A 26054-nucleotide genomic window follows, 5' to 3' on the forward strand; every position below is an offset into this window, starting at 1 on the left:
TCCCAAATTCCATTTCAGCTGCCCCTCAGTATGATCTTTTCTGGCTAGGCATTGCTCACATTCACTTGTAGAAAAATGAATTTCAATTCCAGTTTTCCTACTTGTCTCTTTCAGGTGCCAAATCTAATTAGATGTTATTTAAATATCTCAAGTGTTAGCCTTGTATCAGGGCTTATGGGCTGTGATCAAGTAGCCTTTTATATTTCCCTTTGATATGCACTATCTACTGAGTAACTTTAGTCTTTCACTGCACAGCAGGTCTTGTAGAGGTGACATAATACTTACAGCTGTGCTCTGAACCCCTTTTGGTTTTTAAATAACTTGTAGAAGGCTCTGCCTCTGCTCCCTGGAGACTTGCTGTATCCTCGGCCCTGCTGGCAGTATTTATGCCTGCTGGAGGTGTCGCCCCAAAACGTGGCAGGCACTGTAAATGCTGAAGAGCCACTCAAAAGTATCCCTGCTAAGACCTCTTCATTGTGCTGCTGGTATGCAGTGCTCCAGAGTGTAAAACGTGGAAATAATTAAGTAGATTAATTAGCTAATGTTTGCACAGGAGCTGGAAAATATAAAGCACTATATAATTGCTAAGTACAGCAGATTAATTAGTTAATGTTTACACAGTGCTTTGTAAATGTAAAAGCAGCATAGCAGTGCCAAGTGTTATTATTAATTAAGTTTTCACTATTTGTGAGATTCATTACAAGCAACAGCAATGTCAAGCGCTTAGTCTCCAGTTTTGCTGACTGCACCCTGCTTCACAAGCTCCCTGGGGTAACGATGCACTGATCTCACCATGGTTCTGGGGGACAGCAGCAGGGTCTGAGCTGGTTGCGCCTGTCTTTGGAGGCTGCTACCTCCTGACTGCTGCTGGAAGAGGATGGGGCTGCAGAGAGAGAGGAGTGACATGGTCATGACTGTGAAGGGAAACACAGGCAGGGCTGACTGTGGAGCTGAGGTTTGAAATTGCCCATTGCTGGGCCTCACCTTGCATCGCTGTGGGTACGTTGTTGGGAGCTGGTCTCTCTGAAGCCCATCTCCTGCACCTGCAGCATGTGATGTGGGAAGGAGCCCTCATCTGTTGCTGCTCTCTTGGTCCTAGGGCACTGGCACTGAACTGCACAAGGGTAGGCACCTTCCTCTCCTTTTCAGCCCCAGAGCAGAGCACAACTACTGTTGTCACCCTGTTGAGTCTTTTCTCCTCACCGGACTGCTTATTCCAGTTCCTCTCTCTCATCCACACCAGGGTTTTAAGGGTCTTTCAAACAGAAATGAAAAAGCACATCCATAAGAACTGACTTCTTCAAGGCGCTGGATTCTCTTTGCTCCCTGAAAAGGACAGTTCAGGCACGGACACGCCATCAGGTACTGTGATCTGAACAGGAGGGCTGGTGTGAAGTTGTTCCTGTGCCAGCCCCTTAAAGAAAATGTAAGTGAGGCACTGAGAAGGGTTGTTATCCACCAGTCAGTTTTAGATGCCATGGAAGCAAGGGTGAGGAGAACTGACCTCCTATTGCACATGCTCTTCTATGACTTTCCAGGTCACAAACCAGAAGTAACAAGCACAATGGCAGTGCTATGTGATATAGAGGCATTTATCTTGTCATTCAGTGTGAACAGCTTACTTAGAGCATGGCGCCAATCACAGTAAACTGATGACCTGAACAGAAGATCCCTGAACAATCTTAGCTGGCAGTTCTAGGGGAACAGAATGCTTTGCATCATGTCAGAGTCTATTACTCATTCTTTGCCTCCTCCAAAAAGTCATCTGGATGTTGTTAAGGCTGGTTAGCACAGTGATGCACTGGGTTCATCAGCATCCTGGTTTGGACACTCAGAGAGGGCATGTTGTTGGGGCAGTGGGGAGCAGGAGGGTGGGGGCATAGTGGCGCCAGACTTGCAGCAGACTCCACTGACTGCAAAGTAGTCCCATTGTAGCTCTCATGCTTGTTACCTGGAAAACCACGTGATCACCTTCACTGGGACTCCAGAAAACCCTGCTTTTGTCTGGTATTCTAGGGAGGTTTGTGTATGCATTTTGGCTATTTGGGCATGGAAGACTTATTACCTGAAGCAGTCAGGCATATTAAACTCATGTTGCTCTGTCAGCGGGTCCAACATGAAACCAGCAATTGATGACTTGTTTGTCTTTTTTAGATGTCTGTGGCAACTGTTAAGAAGGGCACACGTAGATTCTGCCTTGGGTATCACTTAGATGTGGTATTTCCTGTGTGAATTTGCAGTATGTGAAAACCTTTAATACATATATTTCCTGTGGACCAATGTGAATAGTTTGAAGAAGGATGAAAGATACCCTAGAAACTCTGATAACCTCTTTATTTACGTACAGTTTACTGCAATAGGAAATCCATACCACCCCCTGTGACTGATAAATACTGCAAAGAATTAAAAGCTGCCTTTCATCATTCCAGTTCTTTACTGTTTTGTCCGTGGTGTTCAAACCCAATTCTGAAGTTCCTGTATTGTGCATTGAACAACTGCTGCAGAAATTCTTATTTTTTTTTAAACAGCAGAGGAAGCAATTCACTAGCCATTACATCATTTAAAAGTGTTTTTTTTTTCTTTATTTCCTTTTTTTTTCCCTATTCACCTGTCCTCTACAAATGCCTGCTATTTCCTGCAATATCGACGGATTTTTTTAAAGCCTGACAGGCTTGTGAGCTTGCCACAAAACCACTTCCAGCAAGAATGTGGCAACCTCAGTGTTCTCCTACTCTACAAAAGAGCAGGGAGATACGTAACTAACTCTATTTACTAGCAGGTAGAATCTTCTCTAGTGTGTACATTTATTTGTGTAAATAATGAGAACGAGATTTTCTGTGCTTGTTCAACAAGTTAATTCAGTTTGAATTCTCTCTCCCAGACATATGCTCCTGCACTGTTTGTAATGCTCTGGGTCAGTAAGCAGGAGGCACTCATCTTCCCAGGCTAATGAACTGGGAGGGGGGACAAGTCACTTGTCACTGTCTGCTGGATACCTTCTCACAGACACTGCAAACCTGATGCTTTTCTGCAGAAGCACCTGGGAGAGTGTTTGTTAATTGCATGCAATTTTTAATGGGGTGGAGTGGTGTGCAGGCCAGGAGACATGGTGAAAGTGGAGCTTGGAGCGTGGAGCCAGCAGCCAGGTAATGGAAAGACTCTAGAGGAGAAGGCCCAGGGCTGTGTTATATCAGCCAACTGCCACGTGAGTGCAGGAGCACAAAACCAAGGAAGTAGAAACTGGCCTTAAATGAACAGGAAATTTAGAGCCTCCCAAGGCTTACCACCCATCCTGCTCCATTCCCAGTACACTCTGATCATCTCCCTTGCCATGTGCTGTGCTAGTTCTCATGTGTAAGACTACAGTTCTCTGCAGAGCAAGGCATAGAGAGACCCTGGGGTGCTGCAGGTCAGCAGATGGAACCTTGGTTTTCTGTTCCTCTGGAAGCTGTGCTGCCATTGTTCCAGCTTGCTCCCTCCCAGCACTGCATTCCCAGACATCGCTGTGTATGCAGTGGCATGCCAAAAGCCATTCCTGGCTTTCAGTTGGTGATGTTCTGGGTGATGAACGGTAGAGGGAACAACGTTACTTTGCTGAACGTGTGAAGAACATTTCACACGCAGGCAACACTAAGTAAATCTTGTGCTGCAGGGACATCATCTGATCCCACACCGGTATGTCCTTCCCTTGCGGGCTGTGCCAATGCCAATGCATGCGGCCTTGTGGGAGAAGGCACAAGGACATGCTGCATTCCTGGGAGATCCATGTCCAATGGGTGCTGGCAGCTCTGGGAGCTAAGGCAGCCAGGCAGGCTGCTGAAATGACATTGCCTTTGACAAATACATTACTGATTTCTTCATCTGTCATAGAGCAGTGCCTCGACCATCTGCTGTCACTTAGCACTTGGAGATGAGCTTCCCAGTCCTTTCCGCTACTTCTGTTCATCTTTCTTTTTGCACTTCAGTCTTTGCAGAGAATAGAAATGTGTGAAGAACCGGAGGCTTATGGGAAGGAAACTGGAAGGGAATGCGGTCCTTCCCTGACTGGCATCCAGCACCTCACAGCTGGCATTGGTGTACTCCTCTCTGCAGCCCATCCCCTGCCTTGCACCTGGGAGTTGTGTGGGTGTGTGCCCAGGGGCTAAGGGCAAGCATCCGAAAAGAGCTTACTCCATGTACTGAGAAAATAGGGCTTTCTTCAGCTGCTCTTTTAGATGCGAGGAGGGCTGCGGCTTGTGGGAGGTGCAGGCAGACATCCTCGCCATATAATGGCCTGTGCTTGCATGTTGACGCTGTGCTTGCAGAACCATGATGTTTGCAATCCGTCAACACCTCTGTGGAAATTGGGCTTTGTGAAATAGCCAGGAGGTGAAAGCACAGAATTTGCCAATTTACCATATCTTTGATTTATTCCAACAATTTCTTCCTCAAATTCAATGACAAAGATGTACAAGAGGTCCGAAGCAGCTGCACTTTGGTAGGAAGGGAAGAAGAGTGCCAGGCACGGCGAGGCACAGAGCAGACAGGCAATCCAGTTGCAGTGAGGATGTTCTGTAGCATCTGGTTGCCAGGCAAGAGGGAATGTCTTTAAGGAACATCTTTATTAGGGTACACTACTTAGCATCAAAGAAATGTCAGGGCTGCTCTATTCTGAGTCCCTGCCTAAGGCACTAAACTAGCCTGTCATTCAGCAGTCTGAGTACAAACCAGAAGAACCACTGGCAGAGTCCTGGAAAGATTTATTTTTCCACATTTAATTGCCCTTTTTGCTTTGTAAACATAAAGGTTGAAGCTTAAGCTCTGACAGCTCCAGTAGCCTTTTTCTTATCTCCTTAAAAAAAAAAAGACATTCAGCTTGTTAGATTTTTCTTTTACTGCAGACCAAAGTCTCACAAAATCTGCACTTTTTTTTTTTTTTTTTTTTTTTTAAGATCATTGAAGCATTTCAATACTCACTTTGGGAAAAACGCTTCAGCTCACAAAAAGACAAAAGCTGGAGCCTGAAGAGCCAAGACCTTTCCCCACAGTAATGCAGGATAAAAATGCTTGCCCAAAAGAGGCAAAGCAAGCAATCAGAATTCCACCTTTTCACCAGGAGCAGATTAAGCTTTTCTGCTCCTGTTGTCTTTCTAGAAAGAAATGCAAAGACCAAGGACATGAGAAAAAGAAAAGCAAACATTAAAAAGCAAAACTGAATGTATCACACCAGCCTGAAAACTTCCCGAGTTTAGTTCCTTCTCTGAAATTGGCTCCCTGCACTGGAAGAAAGTCCTCCCTGAGGTGGTGGAGCTGCAGACTGTGCTGTCCAGCAGACAGCATGTGTGTTCCTCTGTGAGCACTGTGACTGTGCAAGCACTTGTCCAGGGTCAGGGCCTTGAGGGGTGCTCTGTTTGCGGTTACTCATAGGTACAGAGATGCATGGCCTGGATTTCAACAGCAGAAAACTGTTCATGGAGCTACAGATCTTGAAGCAAGTTTCTCAGTTTTCAAGGAGGGGCAGCCTGTTCTACCCAAACATGAAAGCAGAGCTGTCACCTCATCACTGCCATCTCCCCTGAGCTGCCTCCTGGCCTGGGCTCTGCTTCCCTCCTTCTGCATGCAGGAGATGGGGAGCAGGGACCAGCCCTGCCTCTGGCTCCAGCCTGGAGCCCTGCTCCGCACCCTGTGCTGTGCAGATGCTGCGCATCCTCCTTCATGTACCCAGCCTCAACTGCACTCAGCTGCTTTTGGCTTACAGAGTTGTTTTGATTAAGAAACAAGTGACAGTGTGGTCAATATCAAGTCTTGCATTTCATACCCTAAGCACAAATGCAGTCTTCAAGAGTAGAAGCTTTAACAGTCCCTGGGTCTGGGCCAGGTGAAGAGGGTTTTATCCTACCTGTCCTCCCTGGTACTCTTTACCATTTGCCGTGGGTTCTTGTGGGATGTCCTGTGACCCCCGGAGTTAACCCATCATGTTAATCAAATGCAGCATGCTTTATCTTTTGATAAGGACAAGCTGTGTTGGGTTATGCCTAAAAGTAGGTCTTGATTTCTGTGTTAGTGCCTTCACAATTATCTTAAAAAGTCAAGACCAATGCAGGATCCGATTCGTAATTTTGCTGATAGGATACTGTAGGTGTGATCTGGCACCGATTATTTTATGGTGTGTCTGTGTTGCTGCACTTTTCTGTGTGCTAAAGATGACTGAAACAAAGCCTTTTCAGAAACAATTGAAGTTTTTTGCATATAGAACAGGAATGTAGAAAAAAACCCTTGAAACACATTTTGGGCAAATCCCGTTGTTCTTATTGCAAGCTTGAAATAACAAATAGGAGGGAAAATCTTCAGGAGAATCTGTCAATCACAGATCCTTCATCTCCCCGTCATCATCAATAAGGAAACAACATTGATTGGCAAAGTCTAATTACCGTTTACTGTGCAGAACTGAGCACAAGTAGAGCTGTGCTTTGTGGTGCTTGAGGAATATCTGTCACCACTGTTACAGTGAATATGTCTCTGTTAAGTTTTTCACCTTATCTTCCAATTTGTCGAAAATTGAATGTTGATGCTATTGAGGTGGGGCTTTCAACAAAGTATTGAGAGAGGACAGCTATGTAGCAGAACAATTCGTCTTTCTCCTTTCTACAACATCCTCATCCATGGGTATCATAGTCCCAAGGCCCCATGTTTTTTTTAACAGTCACATATTTCCTCATCTTCTTTCTTCATCCATGTCAGTCAGCTGGTCATGTTCCAAAAGACTCGCCTGGTCCCTCCTCTTGAGGCTGACAGTGATGGCTTGCTGCAGCACACAGGGAATGCAGATGGCTTGTTACTGTTTCTGAAGATTTACCATCTGCCTCTGGACATGCGTAGCCCAAAGATGAGTCTGGTGTTCTTGACTTTCATTTTTTTAGGCTGCTAAGTAGTTTGTCCATGCAAAATCTTTTGATGTTTCTTCATGCAGACAGTTAGGGACTACTGGTTTGGGTGCATAGAGCATAAGTGGATGTGTGCTCCCTTGTGACTGTCAATTGGCTGAAAATTCAGACAGGTTGGTGAGGATGAGACTGTCTCTCATTGCTGACTGATTTAAAAAGTAGCATCTCCTTGGGTTCAAATGTATCTTCTGTGTTTATCTCCTTCCAGAGCCTTGTTACCCCAGGAACATCTGTTCACCCAACATCCATTAGCAATGTAGATTCTTCAGGCATACTGAGGAATTGATCTGAGATCAGTTCTCTTTGAGCAGAGATGTAACTCTGTGATGAATTTGTCACTTCTTTATTGAGCTAAATAGCAAATAGCAAGAACCAAAGCACTACTACTAATTATGGTGACATCCTTCTTGGAGTCAAGCAGACCAGCAACCTAACTGACCTTTACTGACCATGAGCTGTCAGTATCCCTATTCACAGATCATCTTACATACTTCCCTGTAGATTAAGCTCTTCTATCCACTGTATATTTTAGTTGCTGTGCTTTGTGGTTCAGTTCCCATCTCTGTTGTTGTCTTTAGTTTGCTACGTGTAGACATAGTTGGCTGCTTCCTGGCCTATGCATTTTCTGTATCCTTTAATAGTGGATATGAATTTAAACAGAGGTGTACAGGAGCAATGAGAGGATCCTTGTGTAGATGCTTCCTAGTTTTCAGTGGACCATGTGACTCCCCATTAATTAGCCTTGTTTTGGCTGCCTGCTCTTGTTGTATTTCTCCCTCAGCCCGTCAGATACTTCATTTCTCTCTTGCAAGATGCTCAGCTGATAAGCATCTTAGTTCTTTGCCAGACAATGTGTGTACTTGTTAGCTGCCAGCCAGCTGATTGTGATTAGACTGTAGTTTTGATAGTTATTTCCTGTCTTTCAAGCCTGAACAGATGGCATGCTACTCCCAGTGCAAGCTTTGACTTTCATAATACTTTGTGACTTGGCCAAATGGCAGTTGCATAGTCTACACATGTGAAGCTTCTCAAGGGGATTCTTGCACAGGAAGAGGAGCAACTGTGTCCTTTGAGGACCCTCCAAAGTTAGTGTCCGCTTCAGAGGAGTGCTAAGATTGTCTTGTTTATTGGGTGCTGTCCTCCAAATTGCAGTTCTGTCCCCCAGCTTGTAAGTCTGTTCCTGATATGCTTTCAGTATCATGTTTAGGCTCTGTATGTTAGAGGACAAGTAGTGTTATATCTGATAAGAAATGCTACTTTTGCATTTTACACTATAGGATCTAAACACATACACTAGATGTTTGCAGGACAGATGACCACAAGACCTTTGTAAGAACCAGACAAGGATGTCTTCATCTATCATGAAGGGAAGAATCATTTTACGTTTGCTAACAAATGCTAGATTATGGTGCCTGTCCGTGTGGAATTAGCAAGGGATGAAAGTTGGTTGTGAACAAAAGGGCAAAGGAATGGGAAATCTGGAGGGATTCCGAGGTCTTCTTGTTGGGATGTTTTTCAGTTCTACCATATCTGGTTTTCACATCAGTCTGTGTTTGACCTGCAGCACTGAGTGGATCTCTATCTATTGTACGAAGTAATGTGACTGGGCACCTTCTGTCACTGCTGTATGTGGGACTTGCATCATCCTCAACCATACCTGCCTGGCTGAGGATGCTGAGGAAGTGGGGAGGACATGGTGGGTGACGGAACTGTCAGGAGGGGGCTCTTCTTGATTGCTTAGTTGGCTTGGGAAACATCCTGTCTGCTAAGCTTAGATCCTTATAATGAATGATCATCAAATGTGGCCACTGTCTGCCAAAAAATAGCAGTGCCTCTCCAGTATCTTGTCCTGTACGAAAACAGCTCATTCTTATGAAATAATAAACCCTCATCTCCTTGTTTCTTCCATTGCATGAGAACTGGCAGCATGCTCACGAGTCAATTTATTATCTAAATTTCATTTACTAACTGGGATCAAATTCTTTTTACATATAGTTGCCAAATACAAATGAGACTGGGCTTCAGAGCTCCCCAGGCACCACACAGCTTCCTTAGCCCATTTGTCCTTGTGTCAATGGCAGTGTCACTCTGCTAGTAATAAACCTCTAGCAGGATTGTTCCTCCTAGATGGGAGTGGGCTGCTGAGCCCAAGCTAATCAATGCTTACACAAGAGGAAGACCAGACTCACTGGGAGACCCACCTCTGCGCACTGTGTTGGGAGCAGTCTGCTCCAGCTTGGAGGGGTGCATTACCAGCACTGGCAATCATTTATTCCAAACTGCCCAAGCAACAGAGAGAGAGGGAACAGCCTCAGAGCAGGCAACTTCTTTAGCACAGCCATCAGCCATGCCTTGTGCCCAATGCCAACAGACATATCTGTAATGAAAAAGCAATGGTAAAGAGTGATGCTCTTTGGGCTGTGTGCTGGGCCCAGCAAGGATTGTTCCAATTGCACACACTTCTCATGAGGGCTTTCCAATCTATCATTCCTGATTCAAGCATCAGCTCTGCCACGCCTTTCTCAGGAGAGGTTTTCACAGTCTGTGACCGCTTGCTTATTCCTTCTCCTGCAGCATTCCCAGCCATGTCTTTCCCTGCCTTCCCCCTAGACATGGTGGAAGCCCCTCCTGGCATGGGGGTATCAGGAGGAATCAGGGTTCCTGTGAGGCCTGGGAGCAGAGGCAGGATGCACTCTTGCTGTGGCAATGGGCTTGTGCTAAGCATTCATCCTGGGCATCCTGGTCTCTCAGTGTCCAGGCCTGTGGAGCCAACTGCCCATGCAGCCAGAGGCAGGCTGCTCAGGTCATTCACAGCTGAGGCTTGCTTCTCCTGGACAGTGTAACCTGTTAAGCACAGCACGTCATAAATATGGGCTGGAAAGGAGCTGCCAGTGTCCCCTCTGATTCTGGCTGCCCACATGAAGCAGAGTGGTGAGCCCTGCCAGAGATGCTCGGTGGATGCCTTGGGCATCGTGCTGGTAGCCCAGTGCCCACTGCAGCAGCGTGGATGGAGCTCATCCTCAGGGCAGGCCACACACCGGCCAGGACAGGCAGATCTCAGGTGGGGCTGAGGGAAGGGCTTTCTATCAGCATGTCCTCCATGTTTGGCAGGTCTAGACAGAATGCCCAGACTGCTCTCTTTCCCAAAGCTCTCCCGCTAGCTTTCCTGGTGGTAATTTTCCCTGGTTAGTGTCCTCTTCGCTCAGCACTGCCACCTGCTCCCCAGGGCAGCTGCTTGGGCACCTGCTCCTCTGTTATGTCCTGTGCCTACCTAAAATTCTCTGACAGGATAAAGCATCATTTCCAAAACAGACTGGCACTTGCTCCTCTTTGGAGCTCCACTTTGTCTGCAAAGACGGTCACTGTTCCAGAACATACTGGTGCCTCCCAGCAGAGGCTTTGTCAAGAGGCAAACAGGCATGTTTGCTTTTGAATTCTCTGGACAGGGCCAGTCTCCTGACAGTGTTTGCTTCCTCTTCATACCTGCCTCCAGGTTTAATGGTTTCTCCCAAACAAGAAAAATAACAATAAAGATAATTCTTTTAAAATGGGTTATCTGAGAGTACAGATTGTCAAACTTTATGCTGCTGGATAAATCAAACTAACTGCTGAGAGTTAATTTGTCTGACCATAAAGTGCATTCAATAAGTGTAAAACAAAACTAATTGGTTCTCTTCCATACAAATTTAATCATACTATAAAATGTGGTCAATGCAAATAAAGAGCATTGAGTAGGTTAAGTGTCAAGAATATATAAAGGAAAAAATGGCTTGTGCTCATTCTTATAGGAATGGAATTGAAAATGGGATGGGTTTCTACCTCTGTCCTTATCATCTCAGAATTCAGCCCTGGTCTGAACTTACCGAATGCTGGTGTCTCTGCTTTTTCTCTGCTGCTGTGTTTCAGAAGCAACTTTTCCCTCAGTCTTTGTAGTTGTTTCTGTTTTCTCATAGGTTGAAGCTGTTGTTGGAATGATGCAAGACGCTTGTGTACGCTATACGCTTACACACACCAACCAGATGAAACACAGTTAGCAAAATGCAGACCAAGTGCCCTTGTCTGTGCAGCTTCTCTTATGGCAAAGGTGACAATTGGCAGTTCCAAGAGGCGCAGAGATGGAGCCTCTCCCAGAGCTAGCTGATCCTTGGCCTGGGGTCATGCAAATCACCAAGACTTCTGCTGGCTGGGCTCTGCTGCACACACCCCTCCAGCCTTCTCTTCCCACTAGGGAACTGTGGCACTACTGGGGACCTGGGATCATTGCCCACACAGGCCCCCTTCTCTGGGCTCTCCTAACTCTCCTGTTCCCATAATAACCCCTGCTGCTAAATTCTCTAGAAGAGCTGAATTCGTAGCCAGCCCTGCCAGGTCTCCTTAGGGGGCTGAAGCACTTCCCAGAGCTCTCTGACTTCTTTGGTATGGAGCAAAACTTCAGCTGAGCATGGGAAGGAGCACTGTGCCATCTCCTGGGGCTCACCTAGGGTGCACTGTACATGTTGATCCTCTTCAGTTGAAGTGCAATTGCCAAGGCAGCCATCTGGTGAGGTGAGAGGAGGCTGCCAGAACAAGAGCTACGACTCTGCCACCACATCACGACAGTGGTTCAAGGCAAATTAGATGCAATCAGCCAAACTGAAACCTTTTAAATTAATCTGTTGAAAGACCTGCTGTGGGAGGCTGACATAGACGGTAGTTATGGTGATGGCTGGAGAGTGGCTGGGGTTGCGGCAGTTGCTGCTCATGCAGAGAACAGATAAATCCCTCAGATATGCAGGTTGCCAAGAGCTGACATCATTTGTAAACAGCATCTCTCATTTTCCTCCCAGGGATGTCCAGCTTGGACAAGACATGGAGGAAAGCAGAGAGGAGAGAGGGAAAGGAAAGGAGCAGCATGAGACATCTGTGAAATTCAAGGAAGCAGTTTCCAGCATGGAGGGGTTCCTGCTGTGAAAATTGTCAGAACCAGAGTGGAAGAGAGAAATTCCAAAGCTGGAAGTAAGGAAAAAGAACTATTGTATCAGTCCTCCCAGCCCAGGCCTCTTCACCAGGCTTCCTGGGGTTTCAGGGAACACGCTCAGAAAGATAGGAACTGCTGCCGCTCTGCACACAGCCTCCCTCACCATTTGGCTTCCGAGTCAGGGGTGTAAGAACAACATGCAGGAAACTTGTGGTAATAAATGGTGCAGTGAACCCCAGCTGTGCTGAGATCCTCCAGGGTAGGCATGCAGTACGTGTGCATGGGGTGGAGGCAGCCCTCCACATGGAGTTGTGTTTTTTTAACCAAGGACCCATCCTCCTGCCCTGCAGATGGGGTGTTTGTGGGCAGGATCCTTGGAGGAAGTGCTTGGCTTGAATTTGGCTTCCAGTTCACTAGTGCAGCACCCTCATGGAAGCCTGTGAGATCCCAGAAGAGGTGGGAAATGGAAAGGCTGGGGTGGGAGTGGAGATGACAGCAGCCAGGGACTGCTTTCTCACACAAGAGTCCCTCTGGGGATGCAGAAGTGCTCTGCAGTGTCACATTCAGCACCCTTAACCCAGGGTTGGCAGTGCCACTGGCTAGTCTCTCACTGTCCTGAACATCAGCTGCTGCCCCGGAGTTTCCAGGAAAAACACAATTGAGAGCCCCTCGCTACACTGGAGAACCTGGCGAACCAGCTTCCCCTCACTTTCTTCTCCCTCCTCCCAAAATTTTGAAATTAAGTTCTAGTATCTCATAAAACATCATGTTCATATCATAATTTCAGTGTGCAGGGACACCATACAAGGGCCAGGATGCATACAAATTGCTGCTCTCAATCTTCAGCTACAATAAGGAAACTTCAGATGCTGACAGTTTACTTGATAAATACCTAATATAGCTTAAATAATTATTTAATGCAGACAAATGGAAAAAGAGAGCATCTGTATGCTGTGTTGTAATAACCTACAGCTTGCAACTTGTTGGGCAGTAGCAGCAGCAGCTCTAAAAAAGGGCTCTAACCATGGCCTGGGAAGGAGGGCTCAGGCTGAGGATTTTCTATGGGAGCACCCTGCTAGGAGCTAATGGATGTTGGGTGACAGACTAATGAGGGATGAGAACCCTCTGTGAGCTGAATTAGTACTGCACTGGTGACCTAGGTGGCGTGAATGTGTGCTTCATCCTGCTGCTTGCCCAACACTGGCTGTGGGGCTGAGTGCTAGTGCTGTGGGACAAGCATAGCCCAAGGTGGGCTGGTGCATCTGGGGGCTGGCCGGGGGCTGGGACATGTTTTCAGCAGCTTCATCCAGGCAGAAGCAGCATTCATCCTAGCATGCAGGCACAGAGGTTTGGTGGTGACCGTAGCCTGGAGGGAAGTATAGAAGAGCAGTACGAAGCAAACGACTCCTTGTAAGGTGGACGAACTCCCAGTACCCGGGACATTGCTCTACCAGCAGCAAAGCATGTTCCCTTCTGGAGCTGCATGTGCACCACGTTCCCAGGCTAATTTTGTGGGCTTCATGAGTGCGACTCTCAGACTTTATCTCCTTTGAGCTCCATGGTCAATGGTTGTTTATAGGTTTTTGCTTTGCTTTATATGCTCAGTGGTATTTCAGAAAGCGCGCTGATCTCCTCCATGAGCTCTCTAACAGATTACAAGGGCCACACTTGATTGAGCTCCTGGTGTTCTGCCATGTCAGCCTTCCAGAAACAGAGGGCTGTGGATATGTGCCTTTGCATAGCAGAGGATAAACACCGTGGCAGAGATGGAAGATAAGTGGCAATAAAAAGTAAAACATGGAGGGCCTGCCCTTTAAAATATATTAGGTGATTTACAAATAAAGCTGTGTATTTTTAGGATATATGTGGAATTGTTCAGCCTGTAACCCTTAAGGAATCTGACCTTGAAGAGAAGAAATACAGCTGTGACCAGCCTTCAAAATGTTCTGGAAACAGAAAGGACAAGCATTCTTGCTTATTATTTCAGCAGTAGGTGAGCCTTGTTAGGTTGGTGTGGTTTGGGAAGCAACTCACTCTCCAGGACTTTACTAGCTATCAGATAACCTCAGTGTGCAATCAGAGGCAGAGAACTTGGCAGAAAAAATACCCAGTTTTTGGTGAGATTTCCAGGGGTCCTTAGCTCCTGGGGATCAGGACAGTCTCCGCTAGGTTGCTTTGTGTTCTGGTCCCAGGCAGATATGCTCTGGTGGTAAGAAAATGAGAGAAACAGAGGCACGAGGCCTGGTTCCGAATATGTAACTTGGCACTTGTGTTCTGTAAAGCTCTGCTGTCTCATCTTGCCTGTTTGGGCCCTCTCTGGTCCCCACAGGCAAATGCTGCTGTGCAGGTGTGTGCAGTGCAAGCAAGGCTCCTTCCTTCACCAATCATTTTGGCAGAGGGTCTTCTAGGACAAGGGGGGCCCGGGCTGTGTCTTACCTTCCCTCCAAGGGCATTTGAACATATATGTGTCAGGCGCCCTAACTGTGGTAGCAGCCTGCTTGGAGTGAGATGGGCTTTTCTTTGCTTTGTTGCCTTCTGCTGAAGTAGCTCTGTATTTCTGAAGGATGAGTAGCATCCTCCCAGCCTGTATTTTCTGGACAATGTGAAAAATATTGGGCCTACTGATTCCTTTAAGGCTAATGAATGAGTGGAGACAGCTGTAAAGTGAGTCTAGGAATCTGAGCTGTAAACTTCTCATTTTAAATTTGTTCTTAGAGAAAACACAGATGATTCTCTGTGTGGAAGAATAACCGCTAATGATCCCTGCATGTGCTGGTGGGCTGGGTTGTTGATGCAGGGAGACAGAATCTCCATGTGCTCTGGGCTCTGGAAGAGAAAGTGTAAACAATCTCCAGTTTAATGTCTGACCAAGGAGATGTAAATCAAATGTATGTTGAAGCCTTTTAAATGTTTTGACATTTTCCAATTCATCAAGGTCTTTAATTGTATTTTGAGTGAGTTGTTCTATATGTAAATATGAGTTAACATTGAAAGTGTTTATAGCCAAATTGTCTGTTTATGCAAATTGTGTTGCAAGATCACAGAGTTTCTATTGCAGGAAAAGTCTCTTTTATTTTATTTAATGCTAGAAATGTTTCCTGTGGCTGCTGCGGTTTTCACAGACAATGTTGCTCTTCCACGCTGTCAGAGCATGGTGGAGAGTGCCAGCCTCTGTGGGAGGGCAGTTACATCAGCAGGGAGAAGAGCCAGGCTTGGGGCATCACAACTGGTCCAACTGCTCATGCAGCAGGACTCACTCCCTGAAGCCAGTCTCTTCTGGTTGTGTCAGTACCTTGTTTCTGCCTGCCTGTGGGCTTTGGTACCTTCCATGGACCTTGGGAAATGTGATGGCTTACTCCAGTAGGCTCCAGTGAGCCTGTCAGAGGTGCCTGGCATGCTGCAGACACCAGCCAGGCTTGCCTCTGCCTCCGTGCCCCCAGCTTGGGCCCAGGCACAGCCTCAGAGCAGTATTGTGTTCAGGAGAGGACCTGTGTGCTGGTGGACGGGGCTCTGTGGGATTTCTCTATCTGGCTTATGCATTAATTTGAGATTCTGGTGCAGAAGGCAACAGGCATTAAAAACTGCTCCTGATGGGTGAAAAATGAAGATTAATCAACATGCTTCTCCTGCATAAGCTGTGCCTAAGCAGTAATCAAGATCATCACCTATAGATAAATCTCATCCTGCCATCATACAGAAAAGGAGCAGTTACTGTAGGCTCTGCCTCCAAGTTTTTAATCATAGTGGAACACATGCAAATTAATGGCTCACCCATGATAAGAATCAATAGTGCTGGAGTGTTTGCAAACTGCAACTCAGATACGAGATGTATCTGATACATAGCCTAGGGAGTACAGTTCGCATCGGATGCAAGCGTCCCTGTATGGCCTGCATGGATTCTTTTGTTGAATCTTGCAGCCTCTGGAGGAAGCCTCTGTGCCCTAGGACCACACTTCCTTTCTCCTGGATTTTTCAGTCAAACAAGATTATGCCTTTGTGTTTGCTTAATGTCAGTGTTCCTTGGGGAATACTGTAGAGTAATAGCGAGCTGCACAGCCTGAAGTTGGGCTCCTGTATTATTTCTTCATTAATATTTGTTGTTCATAAATATATATTCACTCCTATTTATCACAAGAACACCAATTACCAACCATAAATTCTAACTGCGGGGAATATTTCAGTCCAGTTTTATTAAGAAGTGATTTTTAAAAATGTTGCTGAGGCTTTTAGCCAGTTATGTGCTACTAAATATTTAAATCTGTATCTCTTGCTGCATGCTGAATTACAGCAAGGGGATATTTAATGCTCCCATTTCTCCAGCATAAATCTGTGAAAGATTGACTGGAAGAAAAACGCTGTCTTGAGCAACCCACATAGATGCTGAGTGCTCGCTTGTGCTGTACACCCACTCGCATGTACCCGCTATGGGCAGACATCCGAATGGGCAATGATGAATGGCCCCCGCTGTCATTCTGAGGGTCTCCCTGCTGGTGGGAGGGGGCCGGGGCACCGCTGGGGCTGGGAATGAACAGAGCTGCTTGTGGGCTGCCCAGAGCAGCTGGCTGTCGTGGTCCGGCACGCGGCATTGCTGCTGTTGGCTGTCATAAGTGATGAGTGCCTGGAGGCCTGTTACCCACCAATTAGACTGTGAATTTTATTGTTTGACCGTGAGACTGGTTTACGATATGAAAAGCTTTTGACAGTTAAATACTACTAATATTAACCATTCCCGCATGGGCTCTAACAGTCTCCCCTATTAAAAGTGTGATTAAGAAATTAATTCATCTGGAAGGGACTGGCGTGCAGTGCTAAACAATGGAATAATGATTTTTTATTTTATTTTATTAAAACTAAAGCCCTGGCTGCATGATGAGAGGAAGCCCTGTAGCTCTTGCTTTATGGCTACAGTGGTGCGTTCCTGGCTTTAGCTAAATGGGGGGGGAGGAACAGGCCCAGGCACGGTGCCAACCACGAGCTCAGAGTGCGGAGAGGAGGCAGGTCTGGGTAGCGGAGATCCAAACGGACCTGCTGAGATGCGTCGGCCTCGCAAGGCTCAGGTCAACAATGGGGCCTGCTTAATGCTTGTGAGTCCCAAGGGCTTTGAGAAAACTGGTAATGCAGGAGGCTGCTGGGCAGCAGTGTCTGCTTTTGGCAGGAGAGGAACACCTGGGAGCGCCCTCCAGTCATCTGTACAGCACTGCCCGCACGGCACAGGATCAGGGCAGCCCGGGCTGTCCCTGCTACATGCTGGAGCAGCTGCAGCCACTGAGCCAGCACAGCCAGATGCCTCCCTGGCCCTGGAGCGAGGTGCACCTGTTGCTGCTTTAACCCACTAAACAGCTCAGCACACCACACATTGCAATTAAAGTCTGACCGATGTGGTGAAGACTTTGACATCCATCAACTTATGCTGACAGGTGACTCTAAAGAGCTGTTATTTGCTCTGAAAAACAGTCCGAGATTTCCCCTAAACAGCCTGTTTGGGAATGAGCAGGGTGGGCAGTGCTGGTGCTCGCTGTGCTGGGGCTGAATCATGCTCAGAGAGATGGTTTCCTTCCCAGTGTTCCTTCTTCCTCTACTCCTCTCTCCCATTCTTTTGCTCACGTTTTCTGACCCATGATGGTTCAGGGTCAGTGATGGTCCTTAGGAGAGCTGAACCCATTTTACTGCCCTGTCATTACTGTCCCCAGCCCTCCCAGCTCTTGCTCTGCAGCAGGAAGGTCCCAGGCACTAGGACAGATGCATTCGTTGCAGATGCACAAATAAAAATGAGTAAAGGACAATTCTGCATGTTGTGGAAAGTACACGCTTTGAAAGCGCATTTCCCAATTGAAGAAAAGAATCGGATGGCTTCCCTTTACCACTAGCGAAACGCCAAAAACAGAAGAAAAAGAAAATGGCTTGTGAAACAGTCTCCCTGGCTGTGCTGGGGCCTGTGGGCAGGTGGTGGTACCGCTGTTGCATGCGGTCAGTGCTGGGCAGAGGCTGGACTGGCCCTGTAAGCCCAGGCTGTGGCAGCGCCTGCATTAGGGGCTGCCCAGGGAGAGCAGCTGTTTGCTCAGGATAGCACACGCTGGAAGACTCTGCAAAAGCACCTTCTTGACTGCTTCTGACCATCACCCATCCAAGCAGAGCAAGTTACGGAAGGAGGGAGCAGCCTCCAAATTGGAGCTGCAACGCTTTGAAAAGCTGTTGTTTCTTGGAGACAATGGAAAGCAAAGAGGCTCCGCTGTGCTTTGAAGGAGTTGCTGTTTTGAATGCAGGCAGGAGCCTGCATATGCTACGCTTGCATACAGACACTGAGAATATTCATATTGTGATTTATCCCATTCTTTTTCTCCATTGATTTTAATTAAGTTCACTCTCTCCTGCCAAGCCTGGGGAACACAAGCAAAAATTAAAAATACTGAAAGTCAGCTTGCTTTGCACTTGAGTTTTCCCAGCCTTTCAGAGAACAGAGGAAAAGGGAGCCCACACCACCACACAGGCATTTCATGTGCTTTGCTAGTCCCCAAATAATAAACATAAAATTAAAATCCTGTTAGGAGAATCACAAAAGCTATTATAGCTCAGCAGCCGATATTGACTCTGATCAAATCTTTTATGTGATTTCACAGCATTCTGGGCTACTCACCATGCACACCCTGATCGAGTTATCTGTGGCTTGATTTTTTTTTTCCTCTCCCCCACTGAAACAAAGCAAGAAGAATGGCAAGAAAAAAACAATCTAATCTTGTGATATAAGTTGTGTCATGCTTTTAAAATGAGATGCACGGTAGCTGATGCTGCTATATGCCATTTGCAGAGAGAGTCTTCCTGGGACCAGGTCTACTCCTGCACTGAGTATGCTGGCCTCATCCTGCACACTGCATGAGCTGCTGGCCTGGGAGACCCATATGGGGACAGAGGCCAATGAAGATCTTATTTCCTGCATCCATTGCTCAGGGAACATCAGTGATGTTACTGCTGTCCAGAGGGGTTAGTATGGATCTTCTATAGTGAGCCTTGCATGAAGTAATGTCAGAAGCTATGCAGGTGTAATGTACAATTTCTTGAAAACTGTTCTGACTTTTTTTCACCACCAAGTGGTTCCTGTGGTGAGGTGGGGACCGTGGCCCAGGACCTGGCATGAAAGAGCCCATCTCTGTGGGGCAGGCTGTCACTGCGGCAGAAGCCAGGCCAAGCCTTGGTGGGCGCTGCACTTCTCACTGGCTGGTGGCCCTGACCAGGGCAAGTGGCTCTCTGAGCTCTGGGGAGTTTGCTTGGGCACTTTACTTAAAAACGTCTTGTTGTTTTCATTGCTTTTATTCTTGCGATAAACACTGTGATAGACACTGAGAATATCAGAAATGAGATGAATATATCCCAGACCTGCATCTTCTCATATTTATACAAATTGTGCAGCTATGAGCAGAGAAAGCAGAAGTGTGGAAATTTTTTGCATGTCTCTCTTAAATATCACAGACAAGCAGAAGCAGTCACTCGAGGTAACCTGGCTCAAATCAGAAACTGGTTAAAAAGTCCTGTGTTATGCAGGTATCTGTCTTCATGCTATTTCTCAAGACAGACTCATTTTTCATATCAGATAAGGTGATAAGCAGATAAAGATACCTCTTACTCAACTCTAATTTTAATTAGCATTGCCAACAAATTGGCTATGAAAAATTAGGAAACCTCAGCAAAAATGCTGGAGGGATATAAAACAAGACAATTTACCAGTCTGTGCTCTCCTCTAGTCATAGGCAGTCATGGTGACTTAGTTTTTGATAGATGTCTGGAAATACCTGCAGCAATCTCTTTACAAAGTTTAATGACCTTGGGTCATTTAGTTTTTGAAATATTTCAACTACTAGGGAATAAAAATGGTAAAATTGTTACAATTACACTATGGAAGGTCATATCCATCTACCTCCGGCTAAAGGTCTGAATTTCCTTAAAGCTACCACCATCCAGTGGAAGATGATTCCAGCTTGTTTGACTTGCTACACGCTTCATCCAGAAGGATAATTGGTGAAATATCATGGAGGATATTATGTTTCACGGTACTGGCCAGTTGGCTCTTGGGGTATGAGCTTGCCCTGAGGAGATGGAAACCAATCATACTCCATTTCCTCAAGTCTGAACCCACAAGCTATTTCAACAGAGCAAGAATATAATGGGTTCCAAGGATAGGATTGCAAACACAGGGAGAATACGGACAGGGAAGGCTCACATAGTTCCGTAGCTAGAAGCGATTCACTTCGCATTATGGAATGCTTTTCAGTCTCCTGCTAGCTGTGCTGCTGCCTGCTCTCTGCAGCTCCCCAGTGGGTCAGAGAGCCCAGCCCCACTGCAGCTGACTTCACAGCCCAGACGGGGTCTCTTGGAGGTGGAAGGAGATTTTTCTCCATCTTTCCTTCTTCCTTATCAATATACTTGTTAAATAAAAAAAAAAAATGCTTGGGCCACTGCAGTACTGGCAGTGGGCCTCACGATCCTCCCACCCTTCCCAGAGCCGCAGCACTCGCTGGGCACAGCAGCATGTCCTGAACGCGAGGAGAGGAGCTGACAGATGTCGTGGAGATGGAGGGCCTGAAGGAAAGTACCCCTGGGTCCAGCAGTTCATGTCCTGGCACACTTGCTACAGGAACACTGGAGGGCATGGCAGTGCGAGGGGCTGACTCCTGCTGCTCACACCTTCCCTCAGTAACGCAGGGCTGAGCCGGTGGGGGGGCCATTGGCAGAATGGGCTCTCTACAGGCCTGAAATGATTGCCCGGGGAGCTCAGTGGGCAGAAGGGCTGATGGCACAGCTTGCTGTCTCCCAGCATGGACTCAGGACGCTCTTTTCTGCCAGAAATGCCAGGATGAGAGAAGTGCACCGGGCTGGAAGTGGAGCCTGGGCAGGGTGACGGAGGGATGTGGGTGAGGGGATGTTCCTTCTTTAGTGTGCGTCACCCACATCCAGTGCCGACCCCACGGGCTGTGACACCCTGGCTCACCACTGCAGTGAGCAGCCACACCTGCTAGAGGAAAAGCTGCCTGGGACAGCTACCATAGCAGAGCTCAGGGACACCAAGGGTGCAAGCACCTAGAGAAAGGCAGGAGAAGAGTTATGGCTGCTGCTGGCAGCCCTGTCTGTCTTCATCAGTCTGAGACGCAAGCTTCCTGGGATAGACCAGATGCAGGCAAAGAGCATTGAGCTGGATGACAGTTAGATCCTTTCTATTTCTGAGCTTGACACTGGTGGAGTGAAGCATTGGTTTGAGACTACTCCCATTTCCTCCTGGATGTGACTTTGTGAAAGTCCTACAGTGTTGGTAGGCCACAGACTGGAGCGGCCCTGGGCTGGGGTGTGGAAGGGGCACAGGCTGGGCTGCTAGACACTGAACTCCTGTGTCTGTTCAACATGGGAGGAAAGGAAGGCACGGCAAAACAGGGCTGATAGCCCAAGCTGAGAGGCTTTGTTAGAAAAAAAACATCTGGGATCAAAACACAAAGGCAGTGGGACACTGGGGTCAGTGGGGGGAATGCTAGTGCCAGGGCAGGCAGTGCACTTCTCACTTAGAAGAATGTGTTGTGTGCTACTCTATTACATCAAAAATGACTGGTATAAATGTTAGTTAATTCTTAGCTGGTGTTACGCAAAGCTTCTGAGTGACAGAATCTTCATTAAGTATATTTCTTGAGTCCTCTAGCTGCTCTTGTGCAATAGCCACAGTGATAATTGCAGACAGACAATTTAGGGTCCAGCCTTTGGATTAACCTGTGAAAATCAATTTATTATTCCTCGCTTAATCTCAGTTTTTGTATCATGTGTCAGCTACATTATTCAAAAAGGGGATGACAGCATAACCTTCAGTGGGTCACCTCTAGAATGGGAGGTAAACTGGCTCTTCCCAGCTGACAGGAGCCACCTCAGAGGGATGTCCTGCCCTTCACTGCCACAAGCCCAGGTTCCTTTCTCGAGCTGCTTCCCTCTCAGATGTGGTGGCCGGCAGCATTGCTCCAGATGATGGGGTTTGGTCTGCCTCTCATCAGACAACAAGATTCTGCTTTGGGAAGCAATCCTTGGATGCCATGTCAATTCCCCAACGACCAGGCACGAGGAAGCCTCTTCCACGGGTGTCTGAGCTCCGTGGCAGGCAGCAGTGTGCCTGTCTGGGCCCTTGAGAGGAGCCAGAAGGGCCAGGCTGGAGGACTGTGCAGGGGGTGTCTCACAGCAGTGCTACTGTGAGGAAAGGAGGGGTCAGGGTTTTTCAGATGAGTGTTTGCTAAATGCGAATGCATGTGTGAAGTGCAGAGAAGTGAGTATTAAACCTGTCCCAGCCCTCTCAGCAGCGAGTGCCTGGAGCGTGTTTGTTTTGCTGTGGCTGTTTTACTTGCTAACTGTTCAGCTCTGCTAATCCCAGGGGTAGCTGCTGTGGAGACAGTTTGCCCCTCTAACAAAAGGTGTTGGGGTTAATGGGAACCTCTTAGAGCTGCCAGGAAAGGAAATGTGTACTGAGGTTTGCTATTTTTGATCCTTTTCTTTCTTTGGTGATGGTCTGCTGGAGGAATATGCCTTGTGGCCTTTGCATGGGATGTTCTCTTGCACTTTGTGCTTGGCTTTGGCTGTAAGATAATATAGCAAAAACAGGGCTAAGCCCAGCCTGTCAGCCTCATGCTGGGGTGCTGTTGCCTGGTCATTCATCAGGTTTTGGGGCTGGCATTGGGATTGCTTCTTCAGGAAGCTGATCACACGAAGGATGGGTTTGTGATGGGAGGTGAAGGTGGCCTGAGAGGCTGGGCGGCCCTGGGCCCTGACAGCCCGACTAAACTTGCAGCCAGGCCAGCTGTTCCTGAGTGTGGCCCGAGCCCTCCCTGGTTACAGGGCCCAGCGAGGGCTCAGGAGCAAGGCTGCACCACGCTGCGGTGGCCATGTCAGCCTGCCCTCGTATGTCTGGAGCAGCGAGCTCACCCTGCAAACTATTATTTATGTTTTCAAATACTGCTAACTCACAGATAATTAATGTCAGAAAGCCGCCGTGGTGCCGTTGCTAATAGCTCAGCAAAAGGAGACACATTGGTCAATTAGCAGCTATTTGATCTGACAGTACCAGTAAAGGGCAGATCAAGCTGCCAGCCCCCTTGGCTAATATCATGAGGATTAGAGATTTGTTAAGACTCCACACAGGGTGCTAGTGGGAACCATCAGAGGAGGGAAGGAACCCTGCAGGTCATTGCTGCTTGTTTTCAGGCTGGATTGGGCACTGACTGCCTGGCCTGGGTGCAGAGATGTGCATGCTGGCCTCCCAGTCACCACCCTGCTGTCCTGATGTGGGAATGTGGCAGAAGTGCTGAGAATCAGGCTGCAGTGACAGACTGCTCTTTCCTGGGAGGTAAGCTGTGTTCCCCTGGAGAAGCCCCTGTTATGACTTCTGCAATATTGGGGAAGTATTATATTAGAAAGAGACCTCTGAGCAAGGGAGAAGCAATATCTGCATATGTAAAGGCCTCCAACTGTAGGCACAGCAATATAAGAGGATTTGTGTAGTTTAGCACTAGTCTTTCTTCCTGGGGCTGATGCTGTAAAATGAGACACCACAATTCACTTGGAAACAAAATTACATGGAGGATGTGAGTAGATCTGTTGTATCCCATCCCCAGAGGGGTCTTCAGCTACCTGATTTCCAGCCTGTTGCTGCACTGCTGAGACTTGGCCCTTTCCCCTGCATGTCTGTTAGCTCGGGGTGCAGCAGGGCTGGGGGCATTTCCTGGTTTCTTTTTAGCAGCTGTGCTGCTCCCCCTTGTTAGCTCTCAGGGCTCTCCTGGTAGCCAGGAAAGGGGTGAGAGCAGTAGGGAAGAATGCCTCAGGTGCCGGGAGAAACTATGAGCAGCAGCTTGCTATTAATGCCTTAAAGGCAGTCCTCTGTACTAGAGGATTGCTCCATGCTGTCTCGGAAGAGGTACTATTTGGAGTCATTGTTCTATGCAGGACTTTGGTTCCCTGCTACTGTCTTCAGTCCAAGAGCAAAGGATGCCTGGGGAATCTCATAAGGTGGCTGGTTGCCCCACAGAGGCAGCGCTGTCCTTTGGCAGCAGTGTGCATTTCTGTGGCTGTGGTACTTTTTTTAACCATTGTCTGAGGGATGTTTGTGTCAGTAGCAGGGATTACTTTTGCTTTCCCATAGTAGGATACTCTGGTTACAGCTGGTCTTCAGGAAACTGATGCTTTAATATTCAGTCTTGTCAGTTGAGGGCTAAATTTTATTCCTAGAATAACATTTAATTAAGCATGCTGGCTTGCTGTCTGTGATGCACCAGTGATCTGCACAGATGCACTTACCTTCATTAGCTCTTTTAAAACCAGCTGGAACTGAAGTTAGAGTAAACTGTAAAATTTATGGGCTGCTCCCTCCCTTTTTTAATTAGCACCGTAAGTGTGTATGTAACAAGAGGCCTCAGGCCAGGGGAAGGAGCCATTTACTTGTTTACTGGTACTTGCCTTGCTCTGCAGCCTTGTCCAGCAGCATCCCCCCTAGATGGAGCTCTACAAAAACATTTGGAAGCAAGCAGGCAGGAGCCTCGTGTTGCCCCGCACCCACCCGTTCCGGCCATCCCAAAAGCGTCGGGTTTGCTCTGCGCTGCCCCGGGGGGGCGGGCAGGAGCAGGAGCGGCTGCCGTGGGGACCCTGCAGCTGCTCAGCACCTGGGCTGCCTCCCTGGAGCCCGGGTGCTGCCCTACCTTCTCTCATCCCTGCTCTGTACCCCGGGCTTGCAGGAAGAGCAGGTGGATGGATCAGTTTTGTTTTGTTCAGGGTCAGGTCCTCGACACTGGCATCCCCCTTGTCCTCTCTGTGTGTCCTCCAGCACACCAGTCTCTTCCTGGCATGAAGGATTGCGCTAATGGGCTGATGGCATCAGGAGAAAAAATGGTATTTGTTGTTGTCTAGTGCTGCCTTTGTGCCATGAGCATCTCTCCTGCCCTCACAGCTCTGCTAGCCCCTTGTCTTCCCCTGTGGATTCTGCACAGTCCCACTTATCCTGTACTGCCAGCTAATGGATTGCTGATCACTAAATAGATGGAAACCGAGCTCCAGAGCAGAATCTGGCATTTCTGGTTCCAGACCAGAGGGGACTGCTTTGCTTCTCCAAGCTGACCTCCTGCCAAAGACCTGCCACAATAGGAGGGGGAATAGGAAACAGCTGTCCAGGAAGGTCTGCATGAGAATGAGCTAGAAGGAAAAGTTCAGCTGGCTCTTCAAGTTCAGCCTAGATATTCAAAAGCCCAGCAGTTGTAAGAGGCCGTCAACTGAGCAGAGTGATGGGGATGTCCCTCCTGATGATTTGTCAGCCAGAAAATCTTAGACTTTAAGTAGCAAAAATGTGTAAATGACTGGAGGAAAAAAAGTCTGTATCATTGCATGAAATGGTGATGAAGAAAGATGGACACTGAGCTTCAGCACGGCTGGTAAGGCAGCAGAAGAATACAGGAGAGAAGCTGAGTAAAACGAGATACGGAGGCTCAGGGCCGAGGCAGTGTGTTTGTATTCTGTAGAGGAAATACATGTTGCATCAACACGACCATTACTGCTTGTGCAGATGGCTAGACATTGCAAAAGGCCTGGGTAGTTTTCAGACAATTTGGCGTTAATGTATACGAGAGCAGCTGGAGTCTGGAAGCAGGGAGTGGTGCTGTAGGAAGGGCTGGTGTACCTGAGATGCTTCCCAGAGTGCAGCAGGAAAGGTGCTTGGTATTTATGCTTAGCTCAGAAGGAAAATAAATGAGTTGTTCCTCTCTCTTCTGGTACCTCTTTGGAGATTTCAGCTAACCGTGCTGGAGACTAGCAGTATGAATCTCTGACAGATAGAGCCGCATTAAGTTTCATTGTTATCGTTTGCAGCACACGAGGACCGGCACAAGCAACTTCTTTCATGAGTATTGTGCTGCATCATGACCACATGAGGTGGCTGGCACATCTTTCCACCTAATGCTTGATTCTTGCCAGCACTATTACTCCTTTGCATTCACAAGCACTAAATTCACTCACAAATGTTATATATATATAAAATACATATTGTCATAAAATCAGCTAGCTAAGCATTCCCCAATGAAAATGAAATGCTGCTGCTCCTCAGAAGAAGTGTTTGTTCAGGATCATTTGTCTATTAAATATTTGGTGAAGTCTGCAGCTGTAGCATCATCCTCAGTGCT

General features: G+C 47.4%; 1 long non-coding RNA gene across 4 annotated transcripts in view; it reads left to right on the forward strand.

The window, feature by feature from the left end:
- Positions 1 to 26054, forward strand: part of LOC118256442 (uncharacterized) — a 153944-nt gene that overhangs the window by 58852 nt on the left and 69038 nt on the right. The window contains exon 6 of one of the 4 annotated variants that reach the window (XR_004781233.2): positions 18686 to 18858. The exons of the other annotated variants lie outside the window; for them this stretch is intronic. This is a non-coding gene — a long non-coding RNA (uncharacterized LOC118256442). The remainder of the gene's footprint in view (positions 1 to 18685; positions 18859 to 26054) is intronic. 4 annotated transcript variants of the gene reach the window in all.

The sequence above is a fragment of the Cygnus atratus genome, chromosome 15 (genome assembly GCF_013377495.2).
Source record: "Cygnus atratus isolate AKBS03 ecotype Queensland, Australia chromosome 15, CAtr_DNAZoo_HiC_assembly, whole genome shotgun sequence".
Taxonomy (NCBI): Eukaryota; Metazoa; Chordata; class Aves; order Anseriformes; family Anatidae; genus Cygnus; species Cygnus atratus.